We start from the raw sequence: 14,605 nt of genomic DNA, 5'->3' as shown, positions 1-14,605 counted from the left end.
TAAGTCATAGAATCATTTTCATGAAAACAACATGGCTTTGGCTTAGAGACGGACACACAGAGACCACTAAATAGAATAGAAGACCCAGAAATAAACCAACACACCCATTCCCAATGGATTCTCCTTGAAAAGGTGCCCAAAGCACAGACACCTTCTTCCACAGGCATTTCAGAGAAAACTGTGTGTCTGCAACCATAAAGAAAAATAAAACACTGTCATTCCGGCAGAATGGATGGTACCAGAGAGCAGTGAAGTATGCCAGTTCCAGAAAGTCTGATACTTCACGTCCTCTCTCACATGCAGGAACTAGAAAGCTTTTATTCACTGCTACAATGATTTCCATAGCCCAGAAAAATCACAGGAGGGAACATTAGGGGAGTTTGGATAATGAGCATAAAAACAAATTGGATAAATCCTTGTCCTCCAAAGCACAGCCAAATGACTAGTCCATGGAAACCTACTATGTGTTTGATAAAGATCTAGGAGAGAGCAACTCAGAGATTCAATCCTAGAGAAATGACAGAGACAGGAATGTTAATGCCTCTGATTTTATCACTGCATACTGTACACATGTGCTGAAATATCACCCCTAGTAATTATGTAATTACTAGATATTATTAACAGCTTCCCTTTCATGTTCCAGATTTTCCAGTTTGGATAGTAAATGACAATGTTTACCCCAAAAGACCCAGATCTCATGATTCTGAAAGTCAGGAAAGAACATTGGAAACTGATTCATGGGGTGAGGAGCTGATGAGAGTAGAGATAGTACACTCTGTCTCTGAGCACACACACACCTGCACACATCACCCCTGAGAATAATTCACAGAAAATAGTGTTTTTGGAATTGCCTCTTCTGTCTCCACACTGGACCCTGGAAAATCCCCTTTTGCAACAGAAGCAGGAAGGATTCGTGACCAAAGCCCATCACCTATGGGAGGTGGGACGCAATTACTATGATGTTTGTGTCTTCTCGTTTCTGAGAAGAACATGGTGTTCTCAGGGCACAAGAGCCCTTTCCAGAGAAGGACTGTATCTCCCATATCTGGTAGTCAGGGGATGTTTTTGCTATCATTCTTTAAACTTTTTAATGTACAAGTTTTTCACAAACTGAACAAGTGCTTCAAAACTATTCTGAGAAAGGTATTGCCTAATGACAGCATTTCATGTCATTCTTACTCTGTGCATGGCAGGTACTTCACTTACTTATTGTACTAGGAATCAAACTCAGGACGTTACCCTTTCCAGGCAGGCCCTTATGTTGCTGAACAGTTCTCAATGAGCCATTGCTCACTATCTTAATATAAACTCTATTAGGTGGGCTCAGAGAGAATAACAGGTATAAAATATCACACAGCTCTCCCAGAGTCCTCAACCACACAGGGAGCTGAGTCCCAGTGGCACAGTGCTTGTGTGACATCTAAATTCTTAGTCATTAAATTGCACAAGGGGAATCGAATACCTTTAATAATATCCAAACATCCATTTACCATCTTTTAATAAGGCCTTTCCTTCCAGATGGTTTTGTCCTTTTTGTCCTCCTAAAAGCCTGGTGAGTCAATCCTAAAATGTTTAATTGTCCCACATACATGTGGAAGAGTTGGTGCTTCTGACCATTGTAGCTACCTAGAGGAAAAGCCAGTAGGTAGAGTTTCCATAAAGTAGCTCAGGACTCCTCTTGGCTATGTATTTTATGTGGACAGAAGGTGGTTCATTCCCATGGAAACTTGGATGAGTACTCAATTAGAGATTTATTCTCTTTTTCTTCCCCCCTTGCAGATAGTAGGGCCACCAATGCAGTGGTTGGAGAAAAGAACAGTACACAGTTACAAAGTTCATTTCCTGGGGTTCTCTGAGTTTCCAAAGCTCACCAGTGCCCTCTTCACAGGGTCTCTGGGGCTTTACCTGATACTCTACCTCCTGACAGTCTGCTGGAATGTGGGCCTTATCACCCTCATCAAAACTGATGCCCATCTACACACACCCATGTATTTTTTCCTCAGCAAACTGTCACTTCTGGATATCTGTTATGCTTCCACTATAGCCCCCAAGATGCTCTCTGATTTCTTCTGGAAGTGTAAGTTTATCTCCATTTGGGCATGCATCACAGCCTGGGTCTCCAGCCTGGGTCTTTCTGAGTGCTCTCTCCTGGCAGCCATTGCCTACGATTGCTACATGGCCATTTGTAACCCCTTCCTCTATATGGCCATCATGTCCCTCCACTCTGTGTGAGGATGGTGGTGGGATCTTGCATGATGGGTTCTTTGGCTCAGTTATACAACTGTGTGCCTTGCTGCATCTGCATTTCTGTGGGCCAAATGTCATCAACCATTTCTTCTGTGACTTGCCCCACCTGCTGAGTTTGTCCTGCTCAGACACCTTTTTCTCCCAAGCCATGACTTCTGTGCTCACTGTGATCTATGGTCTCCTATCTGTCTTGGTTGTCTCAGTCTCCTATGGTCACATCATCACTACCATTCTGTGGATCACAACAGCTGAAGGAAGGTCTAAGGCCTTCAGCACCTGTGCTTCCCACCTGACAACAGTGACCCTTTTTTTGGGCTCAAGGATGGTCATTCATATGTATCCTAACTCTGGAGACTCCCTGAGCAAAAACAAGTTGGCATCCATCTTATACACTGTTGTAATCCCCATGTTAAATCCACTGATCTACAGTCTAAGGAACAAGGAAATCCAAGCTGCCCTAGGCAGGTGGACGAAGGTAGTCTTCTCCAGTCATTAGTAACTGTGGAATGTATTTCAGATGAGCTGTTGCTATGTACTTTTAAGATAAGCTTGGAACTGGTACAAAACCAGGTAAATATGTCACAAGTATCTTGAAACTCAAGATACAGTTATGACTTAATGTCATGGTTTATGTTGGTGGCCCTAGGCCTCATGCATTTGCATTATGCATTTGTGATTGGTTCATTGTCTAGCACTTGGATTGGGGGTGTGAGTGCTACACTGGCCTAAGGGTAGAGCCAGGAAGTAATGTAATGGCAGAAAGAAAGTGTGTCTTGCTCTTTTGCCAGTTTCTGCCTTGCCCTTTGCAGCCGCCATGAACTGTGACCCTGCCATGCCACACTGCCTTGGAGCAAACTGAGTATGGACTGAAACCTCCAAAAACCTGGGAGAAATAAACCTTTCCCTTCCCCAACAGGTATTTTGTCTCAGCAATGAGTAAAAAGTAACTAAGACACCTAACAAACCAATAGACCAAGCAATCCACAAGTATTTTTGTGCCTGTAGACACTTCATCTGGAATATTCACTCACTACCTAACAAGTCAGAAGAAGAAAAGAAAAAGAGAAAGGAAGAAATTATTTCAAAAAAGTTCCCCCATTTTACCCTATTTAATAATGATTTTATTTTTCTTCTTTTGATATTATATTTTAAAATTTATTTTAAGTTAATCATAAAAACAGTTTTTTTTCCTCAGGAGAACAGCTCAGTGATTTTCAGTTATTAGATAGAGTTTAGGGAAATTAGAGATGGAGTTGTAAACCCAAATTTTATCAATGGTTTTTCTCAACACTAACATCTGTTAGTGATTTTGTTCATTCCTCCCTTTGCTGCAGTCTGAAACCTAGGATTCACGTGGCATTTGTAGCTGAAATTGGTACTGAAGTGGAAAGAAAGAAATAAATCTCCAAATGCTATTTACTTTACCTGATGGGTTCTCTAGTGTTTTTATGAGTCAAGGCACTACCAGCAGAAATGCTTCCTTTTGTACAATTTTAAATATCCTTAGTGATGAAAAACCTATGTCCAGGAAAAAGTGATATGACCCTTACATTAGAGAGACCACTTCTGTAGAGAAGCAAATCCTACTTCATCTTGATTTTCAAGTCATCTGCATAATACAAACAGAGAAGCGGCATGTTTCTGGGTACAACCTCATGCAAAGAACAAATATTCAGGGATTCAAGAACTGGTCACAGAGGCTCATAAATTAAAGGAAACTCCTGGACAATACTATGGTTTTCTCCTTTTTAAAAATAAATGTTTGTGATTAAACTCTTCTTGTTTTCTTATTATTTTTTAAGTTTATTTTTGTTAGTACCTGTTTGCAGTTCCTTGGGTTTATATTCCCAGTGAGGAATTGGTGCATATACAAAACATGCTTTAATTCCACCCTCTTTTCATCCTCTTTCCCTCTCTTTCCTTCCTCACTCTTCCTCTCTCGGTCCTCTTCACATTTGCGAAAGATCTATCTCCCTATTTCCTATTAACTATTCTTCATTTTGCTACATATTTATAATATGAAGGTTTCATATGTGATATTTAATCTCATGTGTCTGATTTATTTCACTCAACATTATGGTCTCTAGGTGCACTCATTTTCCTACAAATGACTAGAGTTTATCTTTGCTTATGGCAGAGTAGTTATTCCATTGTGTGTAAAAAGCAGTTTCTTTACCCATTCGTAAAAGAAATAAATTCACTTTAGTGGAGGTATCAAAGGAACACCGTCTACATTGATTAATTCTATTATATGATATATTCTGGGTCCTTAGCAGGCTGCTGGGTTAGTAGAAGATGGTGTTTGGTAGCTTCTAAGACTCTATTCACAGACTAAGCACTCCAAATTCAGCACTGAATGCTCATTCATTGTTCTGTTCACCATGTTATATCAATTAGCTTGTCTTCCACATTTGGAAGAAGAGTTTTCCACAGGTACCTGAGTTCCCTAATTTGAGGCTTATCCAGGGAAATTGATTAATGCATTGACATCCACACAAAGATGCTTCAGGAGCTGATATTTAATCTTCAGACATGACCAAAAATCCTCGGCAAACCACAGAATTAGAAAAAAAATCATAGTGAAAATCAAGATAGAATTTTGTGCTTCAGAAAATTAAATATGGAATTAAAGAACTACTCTGAGACCTTACCTAAGAATTTAGGGGGAATCTATGAAGTGATGAATATGTTGGAATAGATGATGAGGGCTAAAGGATTGCAGGAGAGACCTCAATGCAACATGACAGGAAGTGGAAAAAGCAAAACTTAAATGAGTGGAGGCAAAAGGACTTTTTTCAATCAGATTTAATTAGTACATTTTATATATTCATAATAATCGCATTCATCATAGAGATTCTGTACCTGTACATGATATAGCTTGTTTTTCCCCATTTCCCCACTGTCTCTTAAGTCACTCCTCATCTCCCCATTTACAAAAGCTTTGTTCCACTTTTCCTTCTTTTCTCATTTTTTTAAAACATTTTACTTGTTTCCTTTCCTCCTCCCCTTGGCTTGTTCCCCTCCGCATTTGAACATTTTCTTCCTATTTCACAATACATATTATACATTTTGGTCCTTATCTACACTAGCAGTTTCTGACAGTAGAGAAACAATGCAGTATTTATACATGTGTGTCTGATTTATTTCACTTAAGAATATGGTCTCAAAGTGCAGCCATCTTTCTATCAATGTCTTCAGTTTATCTTACTAATATGGCTGAATAAGTACTCCACTATATAAGAAAACCCCACACCTTCTTTATCCTTTCACCAGTTGATGGACATTTGGGTTGTTTCCAAAATTTAGCTGTTACACTGTGCTTGCATAAACATGAGTGTGCTTAAATCACTGTGGTATGATGTTTTTAAACCTTTTGGGAAGAAACCAAGAAGAGAGTAGCTGGGTTGAATGAAGCCTCTCATTCTAGTTTGTTGAGGAATTTCCAAATTGATTGCCACAGTGGTTGCAACTGTCTACACTCCCACCAACAGTGGAAGAGCATTCCTTTTCCCTTACAGCTCTACTGCAATTATTATTGGTTGATTTCTTGATAATCACCATTTTTTGCAAAAGGAGTCTTGAATCTTAAGAAAAGATAATTTTGTTTTTCTGAAGACATACTGAGAAATTGTCTTTTCTTAACTAATCAGTTCATTTAAGATCAATTTCAGTCCCAATACCAGTAGGATTTTGGAAGAGGAATGTATTGATAGTGAAAGGAACTTCATAAAATTCATCCTTGAGAATAAAGGTTGACAACAGGAGCACTGAAGAACTAACTGTTAATAAGATATGTTCAATTTGAACAATAATTAACCATTTTGGAACTAGTGTAGAGATTGAATCAGAGACTTAAAAAAGAACAATACAACAAAAAATGCATTTCAGGAAAAAGATATAGTTGAGATGAAAACCTTTAATAGAGGGAAATATCCACTATGTTGTTGAAAAAGCACTCAGTCAAAATGACATAGTGATTAGGCAACTGGTTCTGAACATAACAATCAGTTTGTATTTGTTTCATGATGCACAAAATATTGCTGCTTTGATATCAAGGGTAGTGAATAGAACACCTTGAAGCTACAAACATGTACAAGTAGAAATAGATAAAGTTGATAAACAGACAACTTTGCTTTGTGAGTCAGAAAGTATGCAAAACACTTAAAAATCAAATGAAGTCACACATGAAAAAGAGTTAGGACTCTAGAGACTTTAGATATCTTTAAAAATGACACAATAAAGCTATAGGATAAGCATTAATCTGAGAAAAATAAAGCAACACTGTCATCTATACTATTAACTTTTTGTTCATGCTATGAATAGAATCCAGGTCCTTAAGCATGGTAGAAAAGAACTCTATCACTGAGCCTAGAGCTAGAAGTTAATGGAATTTCACTCTCCAGAAAGACACATTGCTACCAACTCTGTATAAGGCTGACCTACAAAAGAGAAAATGACTCTAAATAAATATATGAAAATAGCAAAAGTAATCAAATAAATGTAAGAATGCCACATTTCACCTAGGAAGTTAACAAAATAAATTTAATGCATAGGTGTTTAAATATAAAGAAGGGACTACTTGTTCTGGGATCTAACTTTTCTGAAAAATCCTTACATAAATATGCTATTTTTTTACTAGAAACCCTTAACATCATGAAACTATTTGTCTTTCTTTGAGAAAAAAGTCAAAAAGTGAACCATTATGATTATTAATTGAATTTTATCAAGATACCTGTTTTTCTAGCTAGAAAATTGATCTCCTGTTATAAGCAAAAGATAGTGTGGAGTTTAAGATATTTCACTGCCAGGAAAATCCAGAGCAGTAGATTTAGAGGAATCTCCTTACCCATCAGGAGGAATATTTGCTGAGGTCCTCCAGAAAATAAAGATAATGTCTCTGGCAGAGAGGATGAAGATTATCAAACATTCCCTGTCATTGTGTGCACATGGTCCTCCTGCTTCTGCAGCCACAGGACTTAGAAATGACCTGTGGTCAGCATCAAGCTCACACTGCCTAAATCTATAAATCTCTAAATTACTGAGTTTATTTTTTCCCTCACTATTTGAATCTGTTAGCTAATATTGCACAGTGGCCTGGAAACTGCTCCACTATCTGACATGAGGTAAACATCAAGTTATCAGAGTCAGAGGTGTCAATAAGCGGCTAGGCACAGAAATGAATTGTATACATGGATTTCAATGATCAAACCGAAGTCACATTCACTCACTCTTCATTTACATTAAAAACATTACATGGAAAACCGCAAGTGTTCCAGGAAAGATTAATATTGTGGACATTGATCCTGGGAAGATGGCAGATTGATAGGTGGCAGGCTAGAGAGCCTCTTTGAGACAAACAACTCAGATGCTAGAATTTAACACCATGGAGAAGATCAGACAGAAGGAGAGGAATTCTCACAACCCAGGAAGAAACTAAGGCAATAAAAAACAGAAAGAAAGGAAAAATGTGGATGGAAGGCTGGAGCCAGAGGTGCTCTCACAGAAGCTAGTTCCACACTATACTGGGCAGATGACTCACAGTCAGATGACTCACAGTCATGCTGAAGTGATGGTCACGCTTAAATCAGGGGTTTGTGAGTCCAAGGCATTTGGTAGGAGGATGTGCCACAACAGAGAATGGAACCAGCATGGAGAGCTGCACTAACCCATGGTGAGTGCTCGGAATTTGGTCCTGTGGGAGGGGGTGACTGGCTGGATGACATATTGCAGTTGGACAGGACAAGCCTGAACCTGGAACTACAGTGGTGTCAGTTGGCCACTCCTGGCCCAAAAGAAGCTGGTGGAATTTGCTTGGGCTGTGTCTCACCCATGGTCCGGATCCAATGTCCAGGGATGAAATTGTCCCTAACCATTGATGTCTGCACAACACAGACTAACCTGATGAAGGTACTCACTGTGACTGGCTCAGAGAGAGGGGCCAGTCCACACTGCCTAAGCCGGCACCCCACTAATCAACAGCAAACTGGAGAGGTCTGCAACCTGTGTTTACATCCCTCACTTTTTCTTCTTCAAGTTGTCTTAGGAGATGGTGAGCACAGCTAAGCATTAATCAGAGAGAGTGACTGTATTAAGATATTTTCCTTTTCCTTTTACAAAACTTTAAAATAGTAAAGCATCAAAATAAATTTTACTATGAATGAGGAAAGTGAGGTAGAATTCTCATTCTATTCTGGAAACAGCAAGTTCTATAGAATACACTTGCTGGTGGCAGCTTGGATCACCAGAAGGGACGAAAAAAGGTTCAATTTCCTGTGGCTGGTGTGTGTAAAACCAGACTTGCTCTCGCTCATGAGACTAATTATACTCATGTTTGGAAGCTGATCTATCTAAGCACTTGTGATATCAAAATCTTTTCAAGAAATCCAACTCACTCTCAGTAATAACTCAGTAACACTTTTTTATGGGTAAAGAGACAGACATCCAAATTCATAAAATTATAATGAAAACTAAGCAGAGGTAAGAGTCTCACCAACCCAAGGGGAGGTGAAAGATGCTTTGACTAATATATTTAACATACATTTCTTGGGTGATGCAAACATTCATGCTCGGATGGTGCATTCTGCATCCATCAGTGGGGTGTGCACGAGAGGCTTGTTGGGGGAAGGCAGAAGCCACAGCAGGAACTTGTCGTGCACATTTGTGGGTAATAACACAAGGATAGGAGATGAAAATTAACATAATGATTTATGAACATTTCTTTAATCCAGATTTAGGATCTACCCTGTATTAAAAGGACCTGGATTCTGGGCTAGGGGTTTAGCTCAGGGGCTAGGGGTTTAGCTCAGCGGCATAAGCGCCTGCCTTGAAAGCAGGCAGTCGTGAGTTTGATCCCCGGTACCAATAAAAAGGAAAAAGACAAAAAAAAACAAAACAAAACAATGCTCACATTCACAAGGACCTGGATTCTTCAGGACGTATTCTGGCTTTATTCCCTGTAGCATGGAGAAGCGAAGGTGGAACAATGCTCTCATATGTGTTGAGTCCTCACTATGTTTAAGGCTTTATATCACTGGTTTCCTGTCACAGCCCTGGACGGTGGCAAATTTCACCCTCTCCACTTATAGATGAGATAACTGAAGCAAAGAGAAGGTAAAAAACTACAAAAATGCAGGTGATGTCTGAAATGCTGAAATTTCTCCTCTCTCTCTCTCTTTTCCTCTGATCTGATTTCTCTAGGATCTAAGAATTTATGCATCTAAATAATTTACTAAAATATAGGAGTGAGAGTCTTTGGGGAAGATGGTAGCTTGATAGGTTGCAGGGTAAAGAACCTCTCTGAGTAAAACCACTCAGATGCTAGAATTTAAAACCATGGAAAATACCAGATGAAAGGAGAGGGATTCTCACAACCCAGGAAGAAATTGAGGAAAAGGAAGAAAGGAAGGAAAAATGTAGACTAAAGGCTAGACTGAGCATGCCCTCAAGGGGATCTGTCCTGCACTGTGTTGGGTGTGCCTTGGAGTTGGATGACTCATGGTGATACTGAAGTTGCCATAGTGTGTAAACTGGAGGTTCGTGAGCCCAAGGTCCTTTGCAGGACAATGCAGTGCTACAGAGAGTGGAACCATCATGAAGAGCTGCATTAACCCATGGTGAGTATGAGGAACTGGGTCTGGCTCAGGGGATGACCAGCTGGATGACATATTGGTCTTGGGCAGAACAGGCCTGAATCTGGAATCGCAAGGACCTCAGTCAGCTGCCTCTGGCTGAAAGAGGACTGGTGGGTCTGCTTGGGCTGGGTCATGCCCCTGGATGAGACCCAATAGCCAAGGACAAAACTGTGTTCCAAACTGTGACATTCACACAACACAGACTAATGTGCTGAGGGCACTCGTTGTTTGACTGCCTCAGAGGAGCGTGACCAGTCCACATTGTTCCTGCACCTCAGCAAACTGGAGAAGGCAGTAATACCCTATCCAACATGCCTCAGAAATATCATACACATGATGGAAAGGGCCTGAAACCTCCAGCGTACACCTGTCTGAAAGAAACCAGAAACATGACAAGAGAAACAAACAAAAAAAAGCCTCTAACCACTGACCCAGGGAAAGTAAGTTCAGGAGAGGTAAACGCAGAAGAGATCAAGGGCAGAAATCATGCGATATCAGCCACAGAATCAGCAGACATAAGGAAATACATTCGTGACCTCATAGACGAAATTAAAACTGAAATTCTAATTCAAGTGAGGCAAGATATAAAAAGATTAATAAAAGAAATGCAAAGCACCTCTCAAGAAGACACAGATGGAAGAGTGGAGGAACCCAGAAAAAGGAGAGAAACCTTTGATGAAGAATATGAACAGACTAAATGAAACAGATTCAAACAGATTATTAAGAAATTAAAAACTCCATTGAAATTTGGCAAAATTGCTTGACAGAAACTAAAGTTAGACTTTCAAAACTTGAAGAGAGATTTGCAATGTGTGATCATGAAAGAAAACTCTCTTAAAAATAACAAGGAAGCAGGAAGTACCAATACAAAAGCTAGAAGATGACAAGAGGATCTATAACTTAAGAATAAAAAATGTGAGCAGAGAAACAGGAGTAAACGCAAGTGAAATACAAAGGCTATCCAAAGAAATTATAAAGAAAAATTTCCCAAGCATAGGAAAAGGAAATGATGTTCAAATATATAAGGCATACAGAACTTCAGCCAGCTACAACCAAAACAGAACTACCCCCAGTCATTTAGTAATCTGGCTGAAAGAGGACTGGTGGGTCTGCTAACATTCCAAGAAGTTCATCACAAGAACAGAATATTAAAAGTGGTCAGAGGAAAGAAACAGATCACCTATAAAGGAAAATCCACCAAAATCATGACAGACTTCTGGACACAAACTACCAAATCAAGAAGAGCTTGGAGGGAGGTATTCTGAACCCTGAAAGAAAATAATCTCCAACCAATATGACTGTACCCTGAAAAACTGTCTCTAAAAATTAATGGAGAAACAGGAGGTTTCCTTGACAAAGAGGAACTGTGGGAGTTCATGACCAGCAATCCAATCCTACAAAAAATACTGAAGGACATTCTAAAGAAAAAGAAAAAATCGCCAGGATTCCAGAAACAGTGGCAGAGATGAGGGTATGTCTCAATGAGTGGGGCAGACAGTGGAATGAAGAAGAAAAGTAGACAACCAACAACAGAAAAATAACATAACAGAGATGAGGCAGAGAAGATTGACTATAATCTCTAAGACAGATGGCCTTGATACACTAACAAAAAGAAACATAGGCAGAGTAGATCAAGAGATAGTGTCCATCGATATGCTCTGTATAGGAAATACAATCAACCTGAAAGCAGGTTTATGAACTGAAAGTCAAAGATGAGAAAACAATGCTCTAAGTGACAGGCAACTAGAGAGAAGTAGGGACAGCTCGTCCAGCAACTACACATAGATTGGAAAGACCTGACAATTGTTAAGTGGAGAACTACTCAGCTATAAGGAAGGAAAACCTTGAGGCTTTAGTAGGTAAAGAAATACAACTCAAGATCAAGCTTAGGGGTAAAATGGTTCAGAACCACTTAGGCAGATAACAGGTTGCCCCCTAATCTAAAAATTAAAGAAGTTATTGGGACCCAAAATGTACTAAGCACCCTGTGAAAGTGAAAAGGGAGGAGTTGTCTTTTTTTAAAAAGGAAGGAAGATGACATTGTTAATAGTGTTTCAGGATTTAAAATTCACATTAGTCCTATCACTCTGTTTAGTTTGATTTTATTTTTTTTTCAAGTGTGTCTACTGGTTTTGAGGGCACAGACAGGTATTCCAAAAATAGCAGGATATACCATGGTTACTATTTCCTACTTTCTTAATCTGAAGCCCTGTATTATTTACAGTGTCTTACTATGACTGATCTTAATTTGAACCTGATTTGTTAGATCGCTGCTTTGTCTGGACTGATATTATTTGAATCTGGTAAGCTTGATAGTATCAAGTCTGAGAGCAGAGGAGAAAAAGATTCAATAGGATACCCATTCCAGTTTGATTATTAACTGCTTTTGAGGTCCTACAATGTCTTCAAAGTTTTGTTTTTACTAATATTGCTGTGCACTGCCATGTTGAATTATACTATGCTGACGATATAGACAATTCTATTGAAAATAACAAGAGATCATAGTAATTACTGTAGATCATCTAGTTCTGTGCATTTATATGTCTTTTTTATTTTGTATTTTGCTAGGAATTTTTTGTTTTGATTTGTTTTTCCCTCTAATACAGAAAGGATAGGTATACATGTAGAGAAGCATGCATACATAGAACTTCTAAACATTTTACAAAAAACGATTATATAATGCACAATAAAACAAACAGATACTTAGAAGAAAATGAGACAATAAGAAACACAGTGCTAATTCCATAGCGTCATGATATAAAATCTAGCAGTACTATTATTCTTTGTTCAGAGTGATATTAGTGTTTTGTTTTACTTAATTTCAACATATGTGAAGATGTGGACAGCTATTTTGAAAAGAATGAGAGACATTATGGCAGCAATTGTTGACTTCCCTGTTGTCTGCTCTTGAAGACCTAAAATGCCTTCATCATCCTGTTCGGTTCAGTTTAGCACTATTTTTTTTTTTTGGTATATTCTCACTATGTGTGAAGATATGGGCAACTATTTGGAAGAAAACAAGAGACAATATGATAGACAGTGAAGATCTCTGGTAGTCTTGCTTTGAAATCTGTGTTTCTTAAATTGTTTTCTTAGGATCTGTTTTGTTCTGTTTTGCTATGTTTAATTTTACCTTCTTTAAAATAAAAAAAAAATGTAGACATCATTCTTGAGAACATCATGGTCTAGCAGGAATTGTGACAAATATAATGTCAAAATAAATAATTTTAGTGGATTTGCTAAGATAGAAAATTAAAAGTACATGCAAATGATGTACTTTTGAATACTTCCTGTAATGCTTATGGTAGAGACAGACCATTACCACCAAATTGGCTCATAAATCTTATATACACCAAATGATGAAGGAGGTATGACTAGTAAAAGATCAAATATTTTTAAAGATTAAAAAGCAAAGTAAGGAAGGTTGAGCATGTTTCATTGTAAATTAAAATAAGTTCTAGATTTTTTTAGTAGAATGCTAAGCCAAGAAAGAAAAACAATCAAGGAAATGTGGCTAAGTTTTTATTTGGACTCTGAACAGGCATTGCTGAAAATCAAAGGACAAAATTACATCGATGATATCCATTGCAAAAAATATATATAATTTTCTTCATGTTAAGAAATCATCAGCAAAATTAATGAGGATGGGCACTTAGGAGAGTCCGTTTATATCAGTGAAGTTTTATTCCTTTTTAGAAATTCATTTTACAGAAATTATCTGAAGTATGATTATGCACACTGACCTTGGAACTGTATTTCATAGCAAGTTTAAATTCCACTTAAAATCCAATAGACCAAAGAAAAAAATCAACAAGGGTTTAAGTAGAAAATTATAAAACCATCCATGCTGAAGTTTATGATAAAGTCTATGAGTGATTTAAATATATAGTATTTTAATGAAATACGTGTGGTGTAATATTCCCCATAAAAGAGAAAATGCACACCAATTCCCAGAAAGAGTTTTAGATTCAGATGCTATGTAAGGCACATCCCTATTCTGTCATTTTCCCTGTCTAAACATATTCTCTGAATAAACAGTCCATAATGTGAAAATGGAAGCAGGAGGGAAATCTCTCGTGTGTTTCTGTTGTCATGACACAAAAGAACAATTACCTGGACAGCTTAATTGGCCCTTTCCTGTACCCATTGGAAGGTATTTAAGGGATTCACCAGTGAGAGCAGGTTTACTTATCATAGAGAGCCAGTGACACTGTAGACAAAGCAGAGGAGAAAGGTTCTCTTACAAGAAAGTACCTTGGAAGACTGTTGACAACATGCAATGTACTTCCCTGGGAGGTAAGGTTTGGGGTTATGGGCCAAGTGTATACAACTAGGTTTCCAATGTTTCTATTGGCTAAATAGTCATCAGTGGTCCACCTTTCTCACACACACCTTTGTGAGACTTGTGAGTAGCAGCAACACAGGTGGCTTGGTGACTTGACTCCTGCCTTGGAACCTCCCTTCTCCAACTTCCTCAAGCTTCCTATAAGAGGCTAACTGTCCTCTCTCTGTGCCTTCAGGATGCTCAGAGCTCAGATTCTTTTTACCTAGATGGAAATAGTTCCCCTATTGAGTTTGATGCAAAAACATGCAGGTAAGTGAATATCTTGAATTTTGGAATTGGCCATTGTCTGATGCAGTATTGGGTATGGAACTCTTGGGGATCCTCTTACCTCAGCCTCCCAAGTGCAGGGATGTTAGACATGAACAACCACACCAAGAGGCAT

General features: G+C 38.5%; 1 pseudogene; it reads left to right on the top strand.

The window, feature by feature from the left end:
- Positions 1–1,794: 1,794 nt before the first annotated feature.
- LOC106026330 (olfactory receptor 5AN6-like) lies at positions 1,795–2,743 on the top strand (annotated as a pseudogene).
- Positions 2,744–14,605: the final 11,862 nt, after the last annotated feature.

Source organism: Cavia porcellus, unplaced genomic scaffold (assembly GCF_034190915.1).
Source record: "Cavia porcellus strain 051 isolate PalLab524CR breed Dunkin Hartley unplaced genomic scaffold, mCavPor4.1 scaffold_17, whole genome shotgun sequence".
In the NCBI taxonomy this organism is placed as follows: Eukaryota; Metazoa; Chordata; class Mammalia; order Rodentia; family Caviidae; genus Cavia; species Cavia porcellus.
This window is presented reverse-complemented; position numbering and strand designations above follow the sequence as displayed.